This window comes from Elephas maximus, chromosome 6, assembly GCF_024166365.1.
Source record: "Elephas maximus indicus isolate mEleMax1 chromosome 6, mEleMax1 primary haplotype, whole genome shotgun sequence".
In the NCBI taxonomy this organism is placed as follows: Eukaryota; Metazoa; Chordata; class Mammalia; order Proboscidea; family Elephantidae; genus Elephas; species Elephas maximus.
Window position 1 is genome coordinate 101,948,758 of NC_064824.1, and position 20,677 is coordinate 101,969,434.

Below are 20,677 nucleotides of genomic sequence, written 5' to 3' on the forward strand. Positions count from 1 at the left end.
TCCATGCAGAAGGGAAGGGTGCTCAAAGTCCACGGATGGCTTACACTTGGACAGGAGCTGCTTCTGTCCTGAGCTCCCCTGGTCAGTGGAACTAACAAATTATCTTTTCCCCAAATGCAAATTTTTTCCTTCCCCAAGGTCGGGAGGATGGCTCTAGGTGCTCCCCAGGGTCTATCTCAGGCCCAGGGAATTCAGCCGCTAAAGCCGGTTTGCGGGGGTGGGGGGTGGGTTGTGGTAAAATATATGCAAGTACTTAGCTTTTGCCGAGAGCGCCGTTCTCCTCAGGTTCCGGAGGTGTAAGTGGGCTGTGTGGCTGGCTGCTTCTCCCTGAGGAAACTGTGGCTGAGTGCTAGTACCGGGGCTGCCGCCGCCGGCACTGCTCCGGGAATGGTGCCTGAGGGTTCCCTGCGATTCAGGTCCAGTAACTCCTCTCTGCTTCTGAGCGGTCTCTTCCTCCCCCTGCCCCTCAGTTTGTTTTCTAAGGTTGCCTTTGAAGTTCAGGACTCCCAGCTTGTCACAAATATACTCATTTCACTTGTTTTTTTGAGTCTGTTGTAAAGAGGGCTCGCCGGAAGCGTCTGTCTCTTCTGGCTCTGCCTCCTAGGTTGTATCTTGAGTGAATCCTTTTTGAGATATAAAAGAGTGAAGCAAGCAGAGAGACAGGGTGATCTCAAATTACGAGGAAAGTCTCACCAGGAGCAGAGCGTGGCATTTGGACCTGGGGTTCCTGTGCTGAGAAGCTCCTAGACCAGGAGAAGATTGATTACAGGGATCTTCTTTCAGAACCAACAGGGAGAGAAGGCATTCCCCCGGAGCTGGCGCCCTGAATTTGAACTTCTAGCCTCCTAGACTGTGAGAGAATAAATTTCTCTTTGTTACAGCCATATGCCTGTAGTAGTTCTATTATAGCAGAAATGGGCACTAGATGACTTAGAGGACCATGGAAGAATCCTGATTCTTTTATAATGGTCAGTGAATATGCATGTGCTTTACCCTTGAGGGAGACAACTATCTCTGTTCTTTTCTCCGAAGGGAGACACCATCTCTATCTTCCAAGACTTTTTTACGTAAACATTCTTGAGAAAATAGTCTGGAACAAAGAAAGTCAGTGCCTCTGCTCACTAGATGTGCAAAAATGTAAGAGAATCGTAGAGAATTGTCTCCCATTGTCAGTTTCAGTTATTTTTTCCCCAAGGAGACATATTTCTGGGAGCCCTTTAACATTTGTCTCCAATTTAGATTGTTAGGAAATAGGATGGCGCTAAAAGAATTACAAGTGTTTTATGTTTACAGGTACAGAATATCCTTAACAGTTTGCCTGCCTTTCTTTCTTTGGAGGAGAAAGGCATCTGGAAAGTTTCAAAAGGTAAATGAGGAAAGAAGAGTTTTAAAACTTGGGTCTGTTTTTTACCATACCCAAAGCCATCTCTTCAGACAGTGATTGGACTGGACTATGGGATAGACAGTGATACTGGTGAAGAATGAGCTTCTTGGATCAAGTAGACACATGAGACTGTGTTGGCATCCCCTGTCTGAAGGGGAGATGAGAGCGTAGAGGGGGTCAGAAGCTGGCGGAATGGATGTGAAAAGAGAGAGTGGAGGTAAGGAGTGTGGTGTGTCATTAAGGGGAGAGCAATTAGGAGTATATAGCAAGGTGTGTATAAATTTTTGTATGAGAGTCCGACTTGATTTGTAAACTTTCACTTAAAGCACAACAAAAATTAAAAAAAAAAAAACAAAAACTTAGGTCTGTTTTTTAAATGCACAATTCACATCATATTTCTTACCAAGCAGTTTTTTTTTTAATTAATCTAAATTAAGTATTCCTGTAAAACTTGTGATTTATCACTTTCTAGATAGGCATGCTTAATTAGTCCAGTATAAAGTGACCTACTTCCAAATATGTTCCAGAAAAGAACCATGGTATTTTATAGTTGAAAATAATCTAATAATCCAGACTTTTCAATGTAATGTGTATTTACTAAGTATTAAAAAACAAAACTGACTTTCAAGGACAAGTAAGATAGTACCAGAACTAGGATAAGAACCCAGATGGCCTGATACCCAGCCCTCACTCATCCTTTATATCATCCACTGTTTTCTACAAACATTAGTTTGGCTTTGGTAGTAGGTTTCCCCAAAACAGCCAAACATAGTCTTTGCAAAGAACTAAATGAAAACCAAACCCATTGCTGTCGAGTCAATTCTGACTCATAGCAACCCTATAAGACAGAGTAGAACTGCCGCGTAGGGTTTCCAAGGCTGTAAATCTTTACTGAAGTAGACTCCCAAATCTTCTCCAGTGGAGTGGCAGGTGGGTTTGAGCCACTGACCTTTTGATTGGCAGCCGTGTACTTTTAACAATTGCACCATCAGGGCTCCTTCAGCAAATAACTAGGTGGCCTTATTTTCTTAATCTCAAAAAAATGATCTATGATCAGTTGTCTTATTTCCAAAATAACCTCCTTTTTTCTCTGGTTTCTCCTGACACTTTCGCTGTGGAGGTGAATATCAATTTTATCTGCCTTTGTTGTTTCCAGTTTCCCTCAACATAGATTGTCTAGGAAGATAACATAGCAAATTGACTATTTTAAAGATGCCATGTTATTGAAAATTGAAGCCAGTGTAGGTGAATTTATTAGTGTTATGGATTGAATTGTGTCCTCCAAAAATGTGTGTCATCTTGGCTAGGCCATGTTTCTTAGTATTGCGTGATTGTCCACCATTTTGTTATCTAATGTGATTTTCTTATGTGCTGTAAATCTTACCTCTTTGCTGTTAATGGGGCAGGATTAGAGGCAGTTATATTAATGAGGCAAGACTGAAACTGCAATTTTAGGTTGTATCTTCAGTCAGTCTCTTTTGAGATATAAAAGAGAAAAGCAAGCAGAGAGACAGGGGGAGCTCATACCACCAGGAGAGCAGTGCCAGGAGCAGAGCCCATTCGTTGGACCTGGGGTACTTGTGCTGAGAAGCTCCTAGTCCAGGGGAAGATTGATGATAAGGGTCATCCTCCAGAGCCAGCAGAGGGAGAAAGCCTTCCCCTGGAGCTGGCACTCTGAATTTGGACTTCTAGCCAACTAGTCTGTGAGAGAATAAATTTCTCTTTGTTAAAGCCATCCACTTGTGGTATTTCTCTTATAGCAACACTAGATGACTAATACAATTACTTATTAGCTCAACCGTGTGAAGGAACAAGAAGGACTAGAATCAAGGATTTAAACACACTTAGAACTCTACCTCTCATTTCTGCTTTTCTGCGTATTCGCTTTATCCTTTGAGATCTGTGTACTCCATACACTGTGTGACATCCTTACATGCGTTTCAAACCACATATATTATTAGTCCTGTGACCTGAGGAAAAGGAAATTCCTTCTTCTAGAATCAGTTTGAAAACTCCAGGGAAGAATCTGGGTCATGATCCTATACCTTGAGCAAAATCGCTGTGGCATAAGGTGGGCAAAGGTATTGGAATTTGTCCCGGGTAGGTCAAACCCTAGGGAATGGGGTGAGGAGGAGGTGTTTCTTTTCCCTTTTTAATCAGGATGGAAGGAATACTACCCAGACAAAAATTTGATCCACTATAAGTTAAATAAAGATTTCCATGAGAAATCACCATCAGTCTTTTTAGGTGTGCAGGTATATTTTCCTCATTTCCATATGAACTTATAACACCTTCTGATTACCCAGTTAATAGATGATTTTTCAGTGATTACATTTTCATTTGACTTCCTCTGAGTGACATTTTAATTTCACCAGTAGAACTGTCTGCAAATCACATTGTAAGATGGAAAACCCTCTTGGAAAAGTTCTCAGAGCTAGCTCATCTCATTTATAATTAAGATTCACAATAACTTAAAAACCATAGGGAGCTTTCTTTTGAATTTGTTTTTTTTTTTTTTTTAATAACTTGTATTAAGCTTCAAGTGAACGTTTACAAATCCAATCAGTCTGTCACATATAAGTTTACATACATCTCACTCCCTACTCCCACTTGCTCTGCCCCTCTTGAGTCAGCCCTTTCAGACTCTCCTTTCTTGACAATTTTGCCGGCTTCCCTCTCTCTCTATCCTCCCATCCCCCCTCCAGACAAGAGTTGCCAACACAATCTCGAGTGTCCACCTGATATCATTAGCTCACTCTTCATCAGTGTCTCTCTCCCATCCGCTAACCAGTCCCTTTCATTTCTGATGAGTTGTCTTCGGGGATGGTTCCTGTCCTGTGTCAACTGAAGGTCTGGGGAGCATGGCCGCCGGGATTCCTCCAGTCTCAGTCAGACCATTAAGTTTGGTCTTTTTATGAGAATTTGGGGTCTGTATCCCACTGATCTCCTGCTCCCTCAGGGGTCCTCTGCTGTGCTCCCTGTCAGGGCAGTCATCGATTGTGGCCGGGCACCAACTAGTTCTTCTGGTCTCAGAATGATGTAGGTCTCTGGTTCATGTGGCCCTTTCTGTCTCTTGGGCTCTTAGTTGTCGTGTGGCCTTGGTGTTCTTCCTTTTCCTTTGCTCCAGGTGGGTTGAGACCAATTGCTGCATCTTAGATGGTCGCTTGTTAGCATTTAAGACCCCAGACGCCACATTTCAAAGTGGGATGCAGAATGATTTCATAATAGAATTATTTTGCCAATTGACTTAGAAGTCCCCACAAACCATGTTCCCCAGACCCCCGCACTTGCTCCGCTGAGCTTTGAAGCATTCATTTTATCCCGGAAACTTCTTTGCTTTTGGTCCAGTCCAATTGAGCTGACCTTCCATGTATTGAGTGTTGTCTTTCCCTTCACCTAAAGCAGTTCTTATCTACTGATTAATCAATAAAAAACCCTCTCCCACCCTCCCTCCCTCCCCTCCTCGTAACCACAAAAGTATGTGTTCTTCTCAGGTTTACTATTTCTCAAGGTCTTATAATAGTGGTCTTATACAATATTTGTCCTTTTGCCTCTGACTAATTTCGCTCAGCATAATGCCTTCCAGGTTCCTCCATGTTATGAAATGTTTCAGAGATTCGTCACTGTTCTTTATCAATGCGTAGTATTCCATTGTGTGAATATACCACAATTTATTTACCCGTTCATCCATAGATGGACACCTTGGTTGCTTCCAACTTTTTGCTGTTGTAAACAGAGCTGCAATAAACATGGGTGTGCATATATCTGTTTGTATGAAGGCTCTTGTATCTCTAGGGTATATTCCTAGGAGTGGGATTTCTGGGTTGTATGGTAGTTCTATTTCTAACTGTTTAAGATAACGCCAGATGGATTTCCAAAGTGGTTGTACCATTTTACATTCCCACCAGCAGTGTATGAGAGTTCCAATCTCTCCGCATCCTCTCCAACATTTATTATTTTGTGTTTTTGGATTAATGCCAGCCTTGCTGGTGTGAGATGGAATCTCATCGTAGTTTTAATTTGCATTTCTCTAATGGCTAATGATCGAGAGCATTTTCTCATGTATCTGTTGGCTGCCTGAATATCTTCTTTAGTGAAATGTGTGTTCATATCCTTTGCCCACTTCTTGATTGGGTTGTTTGTCTTTTTGTGGTTGAGTTTTGACAGAATCATGTAGATTTTAGAGATCAGGTGCTGGTCGGAGATGTCATAGCTGAAGAAATAATTCACCCTGATCAAGTGGGATTTATACCAGGTATGCAAGGCTGGTTTAATATCAGAAAAACCATTAATGTAATCCATCACATAAATAAAACAAAAGACAAAAACCACAGATCTTATCAATTGATGCAGAAAAGGCATTTGACAAAGTCCAACACCCATTCATGATAAAAACTCTTACCAAAATAGGAATTGAAGGAAAATTCCTCAACATAATAAAGGGCATCTATGCAAAGCCAACAGCCAATTTCACTCTAAATGGAGAGAACCTGAAAGCATTTCCCTTGAGAACGGGAACCAGACAAGGATGCCCTTTATCACCGCTCTTATTCAACATCGTGCTAGAAGTCCTAGCCAGGGCAATTAGGCTAGACAAAGAAATAAAAGGTATCCGGATTGGCAAGGAAGAAGTAAAGTTATCACTATTTGCAGATGACATGATTATATACACAGAAAACCCTAAGGAATCCTCCAGAAAACTACCGAAACTAATAGAAGAGTTTGGCAGAGTCTCAGGTTATAAAATAAACATACAAAAATCACTTGGATTCCTCTACATCAACAAAAAGAACACCGAAGAGGAAATAACCAAATCAATACCATTCACAGTAGCCCCCAAGAAGATAAGATACTTAGGAATAAATCTTACTAAGGATGTAAAAGACCTATACAAAGAAAACTACAAAGCTCTACTACAAGAAATTCAAAAGGACATACTTAAGTGGAAAAACATACCCTGCTCATGGATAAGAAGACTTAACATAGTAAAAATGTCTATTCTACCAAAAGCCATCTATACATTTAATGCACTTCCGATCCAAATTCCAATGTCATATTTTAAGGGGATAGAGAAACAAATCACCAATTTCATATGGAAGGGAAAGAAGCCCTGGATAAGCAAAGCACTACTGAAAAAGAAGAAGAAAGTGGGAGGCCTCACCTTACCTGACTTCAGAACCTACTATACAGCCACAGTAGTCAAAACAGCCTGGTATTGGTACAACAACAGACACATAGACCAATGGAACAGAATTGAGAACCCAGACATAGATCCATCCACGTATGAGCAGCTGATATTTGACAAAGGACCAGTGTCAATTAACTGGGGAAAAGATAGCCTTTTTAACAAATGGTGCTGGCATAACTGGATATCCATTTGCAAAAAAATGAAACAGGACCCATACCTCACACCATGCACAAAAACTAACTCCAAGTGGATCAAAGACCTAAACATAAAGACTAAAACGATAAAGATCATGGAAGAAAAAATTGGGACAACCCTAGGAGCCCTAATACAAGGTATAAACAGAATACAAAACATTACCAAAAATGATGAAGAGAAACCCGATAACTGGGAGCTCCTAAAAATCAAACACCTATGCTCATCTAAAGACTTCTCCAAAAGAGTAAAAAGACCACCTACAGACTGGGAAAGAATTTTCAGCTATGAATTTGTTTCTTTTTGTGGCTTTTTGCCTAGTTGTTTTTGTGGCTCCATCTGTTGAGTGGTGGTAAATATATGTGTGCAGAAGGGGTGGGAAACTGTCATCTCCCAAGTTTGGGATTTCTAAACCTCTGTGCACTGAAAAATCTTAGGATATTCAGTATACAGTTTCTCTCACATTCATGGAATCTACAAAGATCCCAAATTTTTCATGCTTTGCTTGATTTGAAAGAATCAAGAGCCTAGATCTGTTGTACTTAGAGCAATATACAGCTTCTATATATTCTAAAGATATAAATATGTTTTGGTAATATCTTTCATGTATATAAAGGTAGATATTTAGAAATTGAAGCAATTTACTTATAAGGCACTTGTAAGTTTGCTCTGCAGTCCCTTTATTTTGTGATAGAATTTAAAACAGTTGATTTGGTTAGTGCAGTGGTTGAGAGCTTGGCTGCCAACCGAAAGTTCGGCAGCTTGACTCCACCAGACGCTCCTTGTAAACCCTATGGGACAGTTCTGTTCTGTCCTGTCCTGTATAGTTGCTGTGAGCTTGAGTTGACTCAGTGGCAGTAGGTTTAGTTGATTTTTAAATGTTTTATTGACATAAAGTTCATGTATGATGAAAGTTCTGAGTAGTATTAGGATAAGGGATATTTTAAACAGAAGGTGAAGTTTAAGGTAGAGAGGAATATTTGACTTTGAGTTTTGAGGGCCTGGAAGGGGGAAAATAGGGTGTCATGAGGGAAAGCAAATATAATGGGTTATAGTAGAACAGTTGGGAAGCTGTAAATGTGAGGTGATAAGAATTAGAAGGTGATGAAGGACAGAAATGGTAAGCATAGAGAGGTGTGAAGAGGCCAAAGGAACAGTTTGACAAGAGGGAGAATTCATCACTGTGAGTGGCGTGATTAAGAGTAGCAAGTGGTGATGCCTAGAAATGAGTAGAATTTGGACTCAAGATATGGCCTAGGTTAGAAGCAGTAAGTTGTGAATGAGAAGCCTAACGTGTAAAAAAGAAAGTTTGCTTGGCAAGTGAGAGAGATTGGATGAATATTTAGAGCTATGACTTTCTAAGGTGAGGAAACTCCTGAGTTGAGAATGTTGAATCAACCCAAAGGTTAAGTAAGACCTTTGCCAAGTCTGCTTTGCAATTAATTCTGTTGCTGATATCATTTATGAAGTCAGGAAGGACCAAAATCAAGGTATCTACTTTCAAGGATGGATCTCTATTTTTCAGGAGTAATAACATTACTCAGAAGTGTGGCCTCAGTGTGAGCACCAGATCCAGAGGTGGCAGCTGGTGGCTGTCAGTCAACTGTGTTCCCCTCAGCATATTTTCTTGAAGTGAGATCTGAACGTATGTCACCATGGCTGCCATGGCAACTCTTGGTGAAATATTTTCCAATAAATGTGGTACCAAAGTCTCAGAGAAGAATCTTATTGGCCTGACTTGGTTCAGTGCTCTTCCTTAAATAAATCAATGATCGTGTCCAAGAGGTTGGTGTACTTTTGGTAGTACTCTTCCTTAAATCGATCAATCATCGTGTCCAAGAGGTTGGTGTACTTTTGGTAGGCTCGGGTCATGATTCCATTCCTGTGGCCATGGGTAATTTGGAGGATGAGTGGGAATCATCCTACAAAGGCTGAGTTCCCCATATGAGAGTGGAATTTCTGTTGCCCCAAAAATGATACTGGATGCTGAACAAGAGATAATGTTCTCTGTAATGCTGCTTTACTGAATTAATTTTTTTTTAAGCAGGAAGCAGTATAGAAGACAGAATGCTAAAACATAAAGAAAAGCAGAATGAAACTAGTGAAGGACACATAGAGGCAGAGCCTGTTGTGTTGCATGGCAATAAAAAATGGAAACAGAATGACCCTATTTTCAAGTAGACAGTTATTACTATTTTTAAAAATGATTGATGTATGCAAATGCAGGAATTTAAAAGGGCCGTTAATATAGACATACCATCTCCCTTCACCAAGACTCAATTCTCAATTGTGTCCTGTGTTTTATACCCAGAATCATTTATGGAATGAGGGGATGCCCTTTTACAAAGCTGTGTCTGTGCTAAATTAGTGGGTATAGAAGTTTTAGGTGATTCCACTATAGTGGTTGAGAAGGCCAGTGAAGAATTACTGCTTCCTTTGTGGTCCTTCATGAAGCCTCAGATGATGTAGCTAAAAATAATTTTGTATTACTTAGAGTAAATATTTCTATTGGGTTTTGTTTCAAATCAGTTTGGAAAGAAAAGAGCTCTGCAGCATGTAATACATTTCTAGTTCATTAGTATGCTAGACCCTGAATGACATAGTTCCTGTGATCTTGATTATGGTGGCAGCAGACCAGCTAGTCCAGTTCCATCGTTGTAGCAAAGACAAGCTCTTTTGTTAAAAACAAGTGAAGCGAAAGTACAAATATTGTGACATCCAGAATGTGCTGTTGTAAGTCTTATTTTCATCTAAATATGAAAGGTGTTTATTGAAAGATTTTTTTTTAAAACATGGGTATATATAACATTAGAAAACCTGGAAAAACATAAATAATAATATTGAAATTATTTGTAAGCCCATTCTTCTCCTGCATTGCTGTTGAGTTGATTCTGACTCATAGTGACACTGTAGGACAAATTAGAACTGCCCCATAGGCTTTTTAAGGCTGTAATCTTTATGAACCACAACTCATCTGTCAGTTTGTTTTACTGTGGTGGGTTGTGTGTTGCTGTGATGTTGGAAGCTGTGCCACTGGTAATTCAAATACCAACAGAATCACCCGTGGTGGACAGGTTTCAGTGGAGCTTTCAGACTGTTACAGACTAGGAAGAAGGACCTGGCGATCTACTTCTATAAAAATTGGCTGGTGAAAACGTTATGAATAGCAGTAGAACACTGTGTGTTATAGTGCAACATTGTGTGAGATAGTGCCAGAAGATGAGCCCCTCAGGTTGGAAGCCACTAAAAATAAAATTGGGGAAGAGCTGCCTCCTCAAGGAAGAGTTAACTGTAATGACGTGGATGGAGTCCAGCTTTCGGAACCTTCATTTGCTGATGTGACATGACTCAAAATGAGAAGAAACAGCTGCAAACATCCATTAATAATCAGAACATAGAGTGTACCAAATATGAATCTAGGAAAATTGGAAGTTGTCAAAAATGAAATGGAATGCATAAAGATTGATATATCTGAGGCATCAGTGAGCTGAAATGGACTGGTATCGGCCATTTTGAATTGGACAATCATATGGTATGTAGTATGCCAGGAATGACAAATTGAAGAAGAACAGCATCGCATTCGTCATCAAAAAAGAACATTTCAAATGCTATCCTGGATTACAGAGCCCTGGTGACACAGTGGTTACAAACTAGGTTGCTAATCAGAAGGTTGGCAGTTCGAATCCAGTAGCTGCTCCTCTGGAGAAAGTTGTGGCAGTTTGGTTCTGTAAAGATTACAGCCTTGGGAACCCTATGGGGGCAGTTCTGCTCTGTCCTATAGGGTCACTATGAGTCAAAATCAACTCAGCAGCAATGGGTATCCTGAAGTACATTGCTGTCAGTGATAGGGTAATATCCATATGCCTATAGGGAAGACCCATTAGTATGACTATTCAATTATTCACACTAACCACTATGCCAAAGATGAAGAAATTGAAGATTTTTAGTGACTTCTGCTGTCTGAAATTGATCAGTCATGCACCCAAGTTGGTGATTGGAATTAGAAAGTTAGAAACAAAGAAGGTTCAGTAGTTGGAAAATATGGCCTTGGTGATAGAAACAATGCTAGAGATCGCATGATAAAATTTTGTAATACCATCGATTTGTTCATTGCAAACACACCTTTTCACCAACATAAACGGCCACTATACATGGGGACCTCACCATATGGAATATACAGGAATCAAATTGAGTACATATGTGGAAGGAGACGATGTCGTCATTGTTAGGTGTTATCAAGTATGTTCCTATTCATAGCGACCCTGTGTACAACAGAATGAAACACTGTACAGTCCTACTCCATCCTTACAGTTGAATGAAACACTGTACAGTCCTACACCATCCTTACAGTTGTTCATATGTTTGATCCTGTTGTTGTAGTGACTGTGTCAATCCATCATTGAAGATTTTCCCCTTTTTCTCTGATCTTCTACTTTACCAAGCATAATGTCCTTGTCCAGGAACTGGTCTATCCTGATAAAATGTCCAGCATTTATTATTATGTGAGACCAACTCTCACCATCCTCACTTCTAAGGAGCATTCTGGCTGTACTTAATCCAAGACAGATTTGTTGGTTCTTCGTTGGTCCGTGGTATATTTAATATTCTTTGCCAGCACCGTAATTAAAGTGCATCAGTTCTTTGATTTTCCTTATTCATTGTCCAGCTTTCACATGCATATGAGGCAATTGACAATACCACCGCTTGGGTGCAGTGCACCTTAATCCTCGAAGTGACATCTTTGCTCTTGAGCACTTTAAAGAGGCCTTTTGCAGCAGATGGGCCAATGCAATGCATCTTTTGATTTCTTGACTGCTGCCTCCATGGGCATTGATGGTGGATCCAAGTAAAATGAAATCCTTGACAATTTCAGTCTTTTCCCCATTTATCATAATGTTGCTTATTGGTCCAGTTGTGAGGACTTTTTCTTTTCTTTAATTTGAGGTGTAATCCATACTGATGGCTGTGTTCTTTGATCTTCATCAGTAAGTGCTTCAAGTCCTCTTCACTTTCAGAAACCAAGGTTGTGTCATCTGCATATCGCAAGTTGTTAATGAGTCTTTCTCCAATCCTGATGACCTGTCCTCCTTCATATAGTCCAGGTTCTCAGATTATTTGCTCAACATACATATTGAATACGTATGGTGAAAAGATAAGCCCTGATGCACTCCTTTCCTGATTTTTAACCACATAATACCCCCTTGCGCTGTTGGGACAGCTGACTCTCTATGTACAGGTTCCATGTGAGCACAATTAAGTGTTCTGGAATTCCCATTCTTCACACTGTTACCCATAAAGGCGAGTGCCTTTGCGTGGTCAGTAAGACACAGGTAAACATCTTTCTGATATTCTCTGCTTTCAGCCAAGATCCATCTGACATCAGCAATGATATCCCTCATTCCACGTCCTGTTCTGAATCCAGCTTGAATTTCTGGCAGTTTCCTGTTGATGCACTGCTGCAACGGTTTTCGAATTACCTGCAACAAAATTTTATGTGTGTGTGATATTAATGATATTATTTCCACATTCCATTGGATCATCTTTCATTGGAATGGGCACAAATATGGATCTCTTCCAATTGGGTGGCCAGGTAGTTGTCTTCCAAATTTCTTGGCATAGATGAGTGAGCACTTCCAGTGATGCAACCATTTGTTGAAACATCTCAATTGGTATTGCACCAATTCCTGGAGCCTTGTTTTCGCCAGTGTCTTCAATGAAGCTTGGACTTTTTCCTTAAGTACCGTTGGTTATATCCTGCCTCCTAAAACAGTTGAATGTTGACCAGTTCTTTTTGGTACAGTGACTCTGTGTATTCCTCCCATCTTCTTTTTGATGGGAAAACTCGTTATCAGTCAGAGTGAGGCCATCAATTGCTCAATTGCAAGTTCTAGTTGAAGCTGGAGAAAATTTTTAAAAATTTAAAAAAATCCATGAGAGCCAAAGTACCACCTGGAGTATATCCCACCTGAATTTGGAGATCATCTCAAGAACAGATTTTGCGTACTGAACACTAATGACAGAAGACCAGACAACTTTTGGGATGACGTCAAGGACAATCATATATGAAGAAAACAGAAGGTCATTTAAGAGACAGGAATGAAAGAAAAGGCTAAATGAATGTCAGAAGAGACCCTGAAACTTTCTCTTGAATTTAGAGCAGCTAAAGTGAAACACTTTGCATTGGGCAAATCTGCTGCAAAAGACCTCTTTAAAGTATTAAAAAGCAAAGAAGTCATCTTGAAGACTAAGGTGCACCTGACCCAAGCCATGCTGTTTTCAATCACCTATATGCTTGTGAAAGGTGGACGGTGAATAAGGAAGACCAAAGAAGAGTTGATGCCTTTGAATTATGGTGTTGATAAAGAATATGGAATATACCATGGACTGCCAAAAGAATAAGCAAATCTGTATTGGAAGAACTACAGCCAGAATGCTCTTCAGAATTAAAGATGGCAAGACTTTGTCTCACATACTTTGGACATATTATCAGGAGGGATCAGTCCCTGGAGAACAGCATCATGCTTGGTAAAGTAGAGGGTCAGTGAAAAAGAGGAAGACTCTCAATGAGATGGATTGACACGGTGGCTGCGGCAGTGGGCTCAAATGTAACAACAATTGTGAGGATGGCATAGGACCAGGCAGTATGTCATTCTGTTGTACATGGGGTCTCCGTGAGTTAGAAACTACTTGATGGCATCTAACAACAACAACAAAGTGAAAGGAAGTAATGATTAAGTAGAAGAGCTGAACAGAATATTTTAAAGGGCGACAAAGTAAAGTATTATAATGAAATGTGCAAAGACCTGGAGTTACAAAACGTGAGGGCGTTTCTCAAGCTGAAAGAACTGAAGAAAAAAATTCAAGCCTTGAGTACCAGTATTGAAGGATTCTATAGGCAAAATATTGAACGACACAGGAAGCATCAAAAGAAGATGTAAGGTATACTCAGAGTCACTATACCAAAAAGAATTGGTCAGTGTTCAACTATTTCAGGAGGTACCATATGACCAAGAGCTGATATTACTGAAGGAAGAAGTCCAGGCTGCACTGAAGGCGTTGGAGAAAAACAAGACCCCAGGATTTGACAGAATACTAATTGATAGGTTTCAACAAGTGGATGCAACTCTGGAAGCATGCATTCATCTATACCAGGAAATTTGGAAGACAGCTATCTGGCTGCCTGATTGGAAGAGATCCATATTTGCTCCCATTCCAAAGAAATGTAATCTAACAGAATGTGGAAATTATCTAACAATGTAATCAATATTACATGCAAGTAAAATTTTGCTGAAGATAATTCAAAAATGGCTGTAGCAGTACATTGATAGGGAACTGCCAGAAATTCAGAAATTCAAGGTGGATTCAGGAGATGACATGGAATGAAGGATATCATTGCTGATGTCAGATGGATCTTGGCTGAAAGTATAGAATGCCAGAAAGATGTTTACATACCGCTAGTTACATGGATTTCATTTTACTTGGATCCACAATCAATACCCATAGAAGCAGCATTCAAGAAGTCAGACGAAGTATTACATTCACCAGTCTGCTGCAGAAGACCTCAAAATGTTCAAAGCAAAGATGTTACTTTGAGGACTAAGGTGTGCTTGACCTAAGCAGTTTATTTCCTCACAGTAAAGTAGGCTAAAAGTCCAAATTCAGGGTGTCTGCTTCAGGGGAAGGTTTTATCTTTGTGTTGGCCTTCTCATCAATCTTCCCCTTTAATAGGAGCTTCTCCACACAGGGACCCCGGGTCCAAAGGACGTGCTCTGCTCCTGGCACTGCTTTCGTGGTGGTATGAGGTCCCCATGTCTCTCTGCTTGCTTCTCCCTTTTATATCTCAAGAGATTGCCTCAAAACACAACCCAGTCTTGTAGGTTGAGTCTTGCATCAGTAACACAACTGCCGTCCATCCTCCCTCATTAACATCATAGAGGCAGGATTTACAACATATGGGGAAATCATACAATACTGGGATTCATGGCCCAGCCCACTTGATACACACTTTTTTGGGGGACATAATTCAATCCATGACAATAATATTATATGTGTATCATTTTACATAGTGGAGGTATAATAAAATCCCAGCACAATGACATAAAGTTTAAAAAATAAGTCTCATAAAATACAAGCTCATTTATTTGGGGATTCTAGATCTAGTTTTATTATATTCTGATTCATGTTATTAGTGGTGCATTATCTTACGGTCTTTTTATGTTTGAAATAGTTGTGTATTCTTTCATGTTATAATTTGAACACTATTCATAAGCATTTTTTAATATTTTGATATTGTTGCCATTGAGTCGATTCCAACTCTAAGCAACCGTGTAGGACAGAATAGAACTGCCCCACTGGGTTTCCAAGGTACGGTGGTGGATTTAACCTTTTGGATGGCAGCTGTCTTAGTCACCTAGTGCTGCTATAACAGAAGTACCACAAGTCAATGGCTTTCACAAAGAGGGATTTATTCTCTCACAGCCTGGGAGGCTAGAAGTCCAAATTCAGGGCACGCACTTACAGGGAATGCTTTTCTCTCGTTCTGGGGGAAGGTCCTTGTCCTCAATCTTGCCCTGTTCTAGGAGCTCCTCAGCACAGGAACCCTGGGTCCAAAGGATGCACATTGCTCCTGGCGCTACTTTCTTGTTAGTATGCTGTCCCCCTGTCTCTGCTGGCCTCTCCCTTTTGTATCTCAAAAGAGATAAATTTGAGACACAGTCTAATCTTGTAGATTGAGTTCTGCCTCATTGACATAACTGCAGCTAATTCCACCTTCTTAACATCATAACTTTAACCTTTGCTGTAGAGTCGATTTCGACTCATAGCGACCCTATAGGACAGAGTAGAACTGCCCCGTAGAGTTTCCAAGGAGCACCTGGTGGATTCGAACTGCAGACCTTTTGGTTAGCAGCCATAGCGCTTAACCAATACGCTACCATAGAGGTTAGAATTTACAACACATAGGAAAAGCACATCAGATGACAAAATGGTGGAGCATCACAAAATGCTGGGAATCATGGCATTCCCAGGTTAATACATATTTTTCAGGGACACAATTCAATCCGTAACAGCAGGCAAGCACTTAACCACTGTGTCACCAGGGCTCCAGATATTTTGATATAGTTGAGCCAGATTTATTTAACCCTTTCCTTACTGTTGAACATTTAGATGGTTTCCAATTATTTGTGTAACAAGATGTTAAAAAGCAACTTCTCATGTTGCCTTGGAGTTATAGTTCAGGCTCCAAAGTTAAGAACAACATACAAGAATTATCTCCACGTTTTAATAAATGATGTTAGATCATTCATATAGGACTTGGATGAAACTGCTTCTGTAATCCCTTGTTCACTATATTTTCATGAGTATAATTGTGTGTGTGTGTGTGTGTGTGTGTGTATTTTGCTGAAAGAGGGGACTGACATTTCATCTCCAGCTTAAGGCTTGCTGCTCTGTAGAAATGCTTGAACTCTGAAGTATATAGAGTGAACCTGACCCTGATAGAACTTGACCCTGGTCTTATTTGGGATGGAGTGGGAAAGGGCATGAAAACTGTTGCTTGACTTTTCCTAAGAAAACTTGAAAGAGCGCAGTCAGTTGGAGCTGTATTTCTAGAGTTTGGAGGAGGAAAAATGCTGACTCCTCCCGCCCCGCCCCGCCCCGCCCCGCCCCGCTGTGCCCTCATGGGCTAAGTAGACACAGCAGTAGGTAGGTAGGATCTGAAAAAACCAGTTGCCATTGAGTCAGTTCTGACTCATGGTGACCCTATGTGTTTTAGAGAAGAACTGCTCACCATAGCATTTTCAATGGATGTGAGCAGATGGGCTGGTGGGAAAAGTTGTTACAGGTGAAGGAAATAGACAAAGGTGTAGAAAACCACTGTATGTATTTATCCAGAGTGGCTGCTAACCAAAGGGTCGGCAGTTCGAATCCGCCAAGCACTCCTTGGAAACTCTGTGGGGCAGTTCTACTCTGTCCTGTAGGGTCGCTGTAAGTCGGAATCCACTCGACGGCACTGGGTTTCTGGGTATACTTTTGAATGTTCCTCTATAAGCCCTGTGATAATTCTTTTCCTTATCTAAATAATTTTCTTTTTTCCTCTGCTTAATTCCATTTAATTAGTAATATTAGCTAATGAGATGGATCGTCATGTCGCCTTTAATGCCTGAACCGTAGCCACGTCACAGTGGATAACCAAATTTGGCTGTATCGGAGGATGAGAGTGCAGTCTCGGTGGTTTACCTACCAGACCGTGCTGCTCTGGAGCTACAACAAACCTGTTACAGTGCTGTTCACTGTTCCTTTGGGTAAAGTTAGATAATGTACCTTCTCTGCCAAAATTAATAAGCTTCTAGGCTAAAAGAGAAGGTGGCGATTTTGATAACAGTTTTATTAGTTTCTACCTGCATTTATTCCAGTTTTTACTGAACACTTAAATAACTTTATAGGAAAAGAAATCTCATTTTTAGAATAGTTGCTCTCCTAATATTATATTCTTAAAAACTTTAATGAATGTGCTTGGATTGACTTATTTGTAGAACAAATAATGTAACAACCTCCGCCTTTTAGAACTTCATTTTGGACTTAGAAATAACAGACGCTTGAGCCCAGAGTAACTTTGAATAAGCATGCAAGTGTAAAATACATTTCAGAAAGACTTAAAAAATTATTTTGGAGCGTTTATGCCTTACAAATATTCCTCTTTGTTTACGAGGACAGAATATTTAATATTCAGTTTCTTTTGTGTTAATGCACGTGGTATAGATTAGAAAATTAATATAGCTTTACTCTTTATTCTTTTTGATTTTATAAGTAATATATGCCCAAGGTAAAAAAAAAAAAAAAAGAGACCATATTAAAAAAAATCCTTAAGACCCATATCAGTTATACTCTCAACATTTGAGAAAACAACATTTTGGAGCATTTTTTTTTCCTGTGCTCCTATTTATACACAGGCACCTACAGAATTAGGACGATGGTGTTTCAGATGCTTGGTAACCAGCTCTTTTTCACTTCGATATATTATAGGTATCTTTCTTTAGCAGTAATACATAATAGTACTATTTTTAGTTACTGTATGAATGTACAATATATTGTTTAATCAGTCTCATGTTATTTTCTATCTTTGTTATTAACTGTGTCAATGAACACCCTTATCTGTGCATTTTTCTTATATGATTAATATAAATTTAGAGCTCAAATGTAAGGGGACTCACATAAGTTCAGACCAAAATATTGGAACCCTAAGTGTAGTCAGGAGACTATTTTAAGGTTAGCTTATGCTTCATAAAGCCAGAGAATGGTGTCTTACTGTGTCAGACTCAGGTTTATCAGAATACCGTTTTGCTGATCATATGCTGACATGGTTCCGGAATTGTCACAGTGGAGGATTTAAGAGTTATAAATTTGAAAAGTAGAATTTGAACATGTATTTTCTTAACACTTTAATTGAATGAGGAAGGGGCTGGTAGGGAATGATGGAGGAGCTGATGGGAATGGCTTTCCGTCCCATGATACTCTTTGGTAATTGGTTGGGGGGAAAAGTAATGGTTGAGAGAAAATTATTTGCGGATTTCAATATTATAATCTCATGATTTAGAAACCAAGACAGAATAAACTTTTTACAATGTAAAAAAAAAAAAGAAACAAAAACTATATGGTCATTTGTATATACAATGTTTTTAGAGAGAGTGTTCATCCTATGACAATATTACTTGTGTCCCCAGTGTGGAACCTGTACTGATTATTGGTACAAAGTAATAATAATATAGAAATCTCTTGACGTTTTTACCTGAAGGTTAGTAGAGATATAGTTCACTTTTTTTTACATTTGCTTGAGGCTCATCATGAAGTGATTAGCCTAATTAAAAAGCTATATACAACACAAGTCTGTGGAGTTACATTCAGTTTTCTAAATCAGCTGTGTATAATCTATTAAGAACTCAAAATTTATTTTTCTTGGTTAAAATCTAAGTATTTGACGTCATTAACATTGTTCTTAACCTGCCTCTTTTCTCATAGTGACCCTCTTGTTTATCAATTAATCATTCCAGAGGATCCAGATCGTGTTACGTTAATGTCTTAATTTTGTAAATTCTATACATTACTGTAGAAATAAGAAAATACAAAAATAAATTGTTAGAGCTGCTCATTTCCAAAGAATGTCTATAAACTATAATTTGGGAAATGGTGATCTAGCATTACTCTTAAAACCAATAAAAACCAGTTGCTGTCGAGTTTATTCTGTCTCTTGGGGACTCGATATGTGTTAGAGTAGAACTGATTTTTGTAAGAGGTAGATTGCCAGGACTTTCTTCTGAGATGCCTCTGGGTGGACTAGAACTTTGAACTTTTTACTTAACAGCCAAGCATGTTAGCCATTTTCTTCATCCAGGAACTTCCACAGTTATCCTTAAATAGTTGCCACTTGATACATTAAAATCTTAAAATTCATGGCTTTTGTTGGAATTATCTCCTTAGGCTATCCTAGTGTGAAACATTTTGGCAAATGTCATAGTAGAAGAATTTAGATTATGTGAGTTCAACTATAGGATAAAATCAAAGAAACCAAACCCTTTGCCACTTAGTCATTTTTGACTCACTAGCGACCGTATAGCACAGACTAGAACTGCCCCATAGGGTTTCCAAGAAGCAGCTGGTGGATTTGAACTGCTGACCTTTTGGTTAGCAGCCCACCACTTAACCATTGCATCACCAGGGCATGTTAATTTTTAAAAAATACCATTAATTTTATAGGTATAATTCATAAGTATGATTTTATTTGAATAGTAATTTTAATGGCAGTGTAACTTTTAACATCTTTTGTTTGCATCAGCGGTTATGAAATTTAAAACAGATAGGCCATCTCAATTTGCCACTATGGAATCAGAATGTGTTTTTTAAAAAAGCATCTTCTAGTAAAATTTCATTTTATCTCTGCTATTCAAGCTTTGATAAAATTCAAATAATAAGGATTAGAATTGTAAAGAAAAAAAAAGACACTGTTAACTCTTTTCAAGTTAAAATGGTATTATTTGATTATTTTGTTAACTGCTTCCTCAAAAGAAATTTACTCCACCCCTGCCCCCATCCTGGGGAAAATTTATATCTAGGCTGTTGATTCTCACCCTTATACCATGTGCTAGAGCCAAGATTGGGACACAGTGGACTTTGAACAGTAAATAACCACTTAAACATGTAAGTCGTTAGGTGCTGTCAAGTTGATCCTGACTCATAGCAACCCTGTGTATGACAAAAGGGAACACTACCCAGTCCTGCGCCATCCTCACCACTGTTGCTATGTTTGAGCCCATTGTTGTAGCCACCGTATCAGTCTATCTCATTGAGGGTCTTCATCTTTTTCGCTGACCCTCTACTTTACCAAGCATGGTGTTCTTCTCCAGGGACTGGTTCTTGCAGATAACATATCCAAAGTATGTGAGACGTAGTCTCACCATCCTTGCTTCTGAGGAGCATTCTGGCTGTACTTCTTCCAGGACAGATTTATTTGTTCTTTTGGCAGTCCATGGTATATTCAATATTTTTCACCAACACCGTAATTCAAAGGCATCAATTCTTCTTTGGTATTCCTTATTCAGTGTCCAGCATTCACATGCCTATGAGGTGATTGAAAACACCATGGCTTGGGTCAGGTGCACCTTAGTCCTTACGTGACATCTTTGCTTTTTAACACTTTAAAGAGGTCTTTTGCAGCAGATTCGCCCAATGCAATGTGTCTTTTGATTTCTTGACTGCTGCTTCCCTGAGGGTATTGTGAATCCAAGTAAAATGAAATACTGGACAATTTCAGTCTTTGTTTATCATGATGTTACTTATTGGTCCAGGTGTGAGGATTTTGTTTTCCTTATCTTGAGGTGTAAGCCTACTGAAGGCTGTGGTCTTGGATCTTCCTCAATAAA

General features: G+C 39.4%; 1 protein-coding gene across 12 annotated transcripts in view; it reads left to right on the forward strand.

The window, feature by feature from the left end:
• Positions 1-20,677, forward strand: part of ABI2 (abl interactor 2) — a 110,792-nt gene that overhangs the window by 28,835 nt on the left and 61,280 nt on the right. The gene's annotated exons all lie outside the window — the stretch shown is intronic.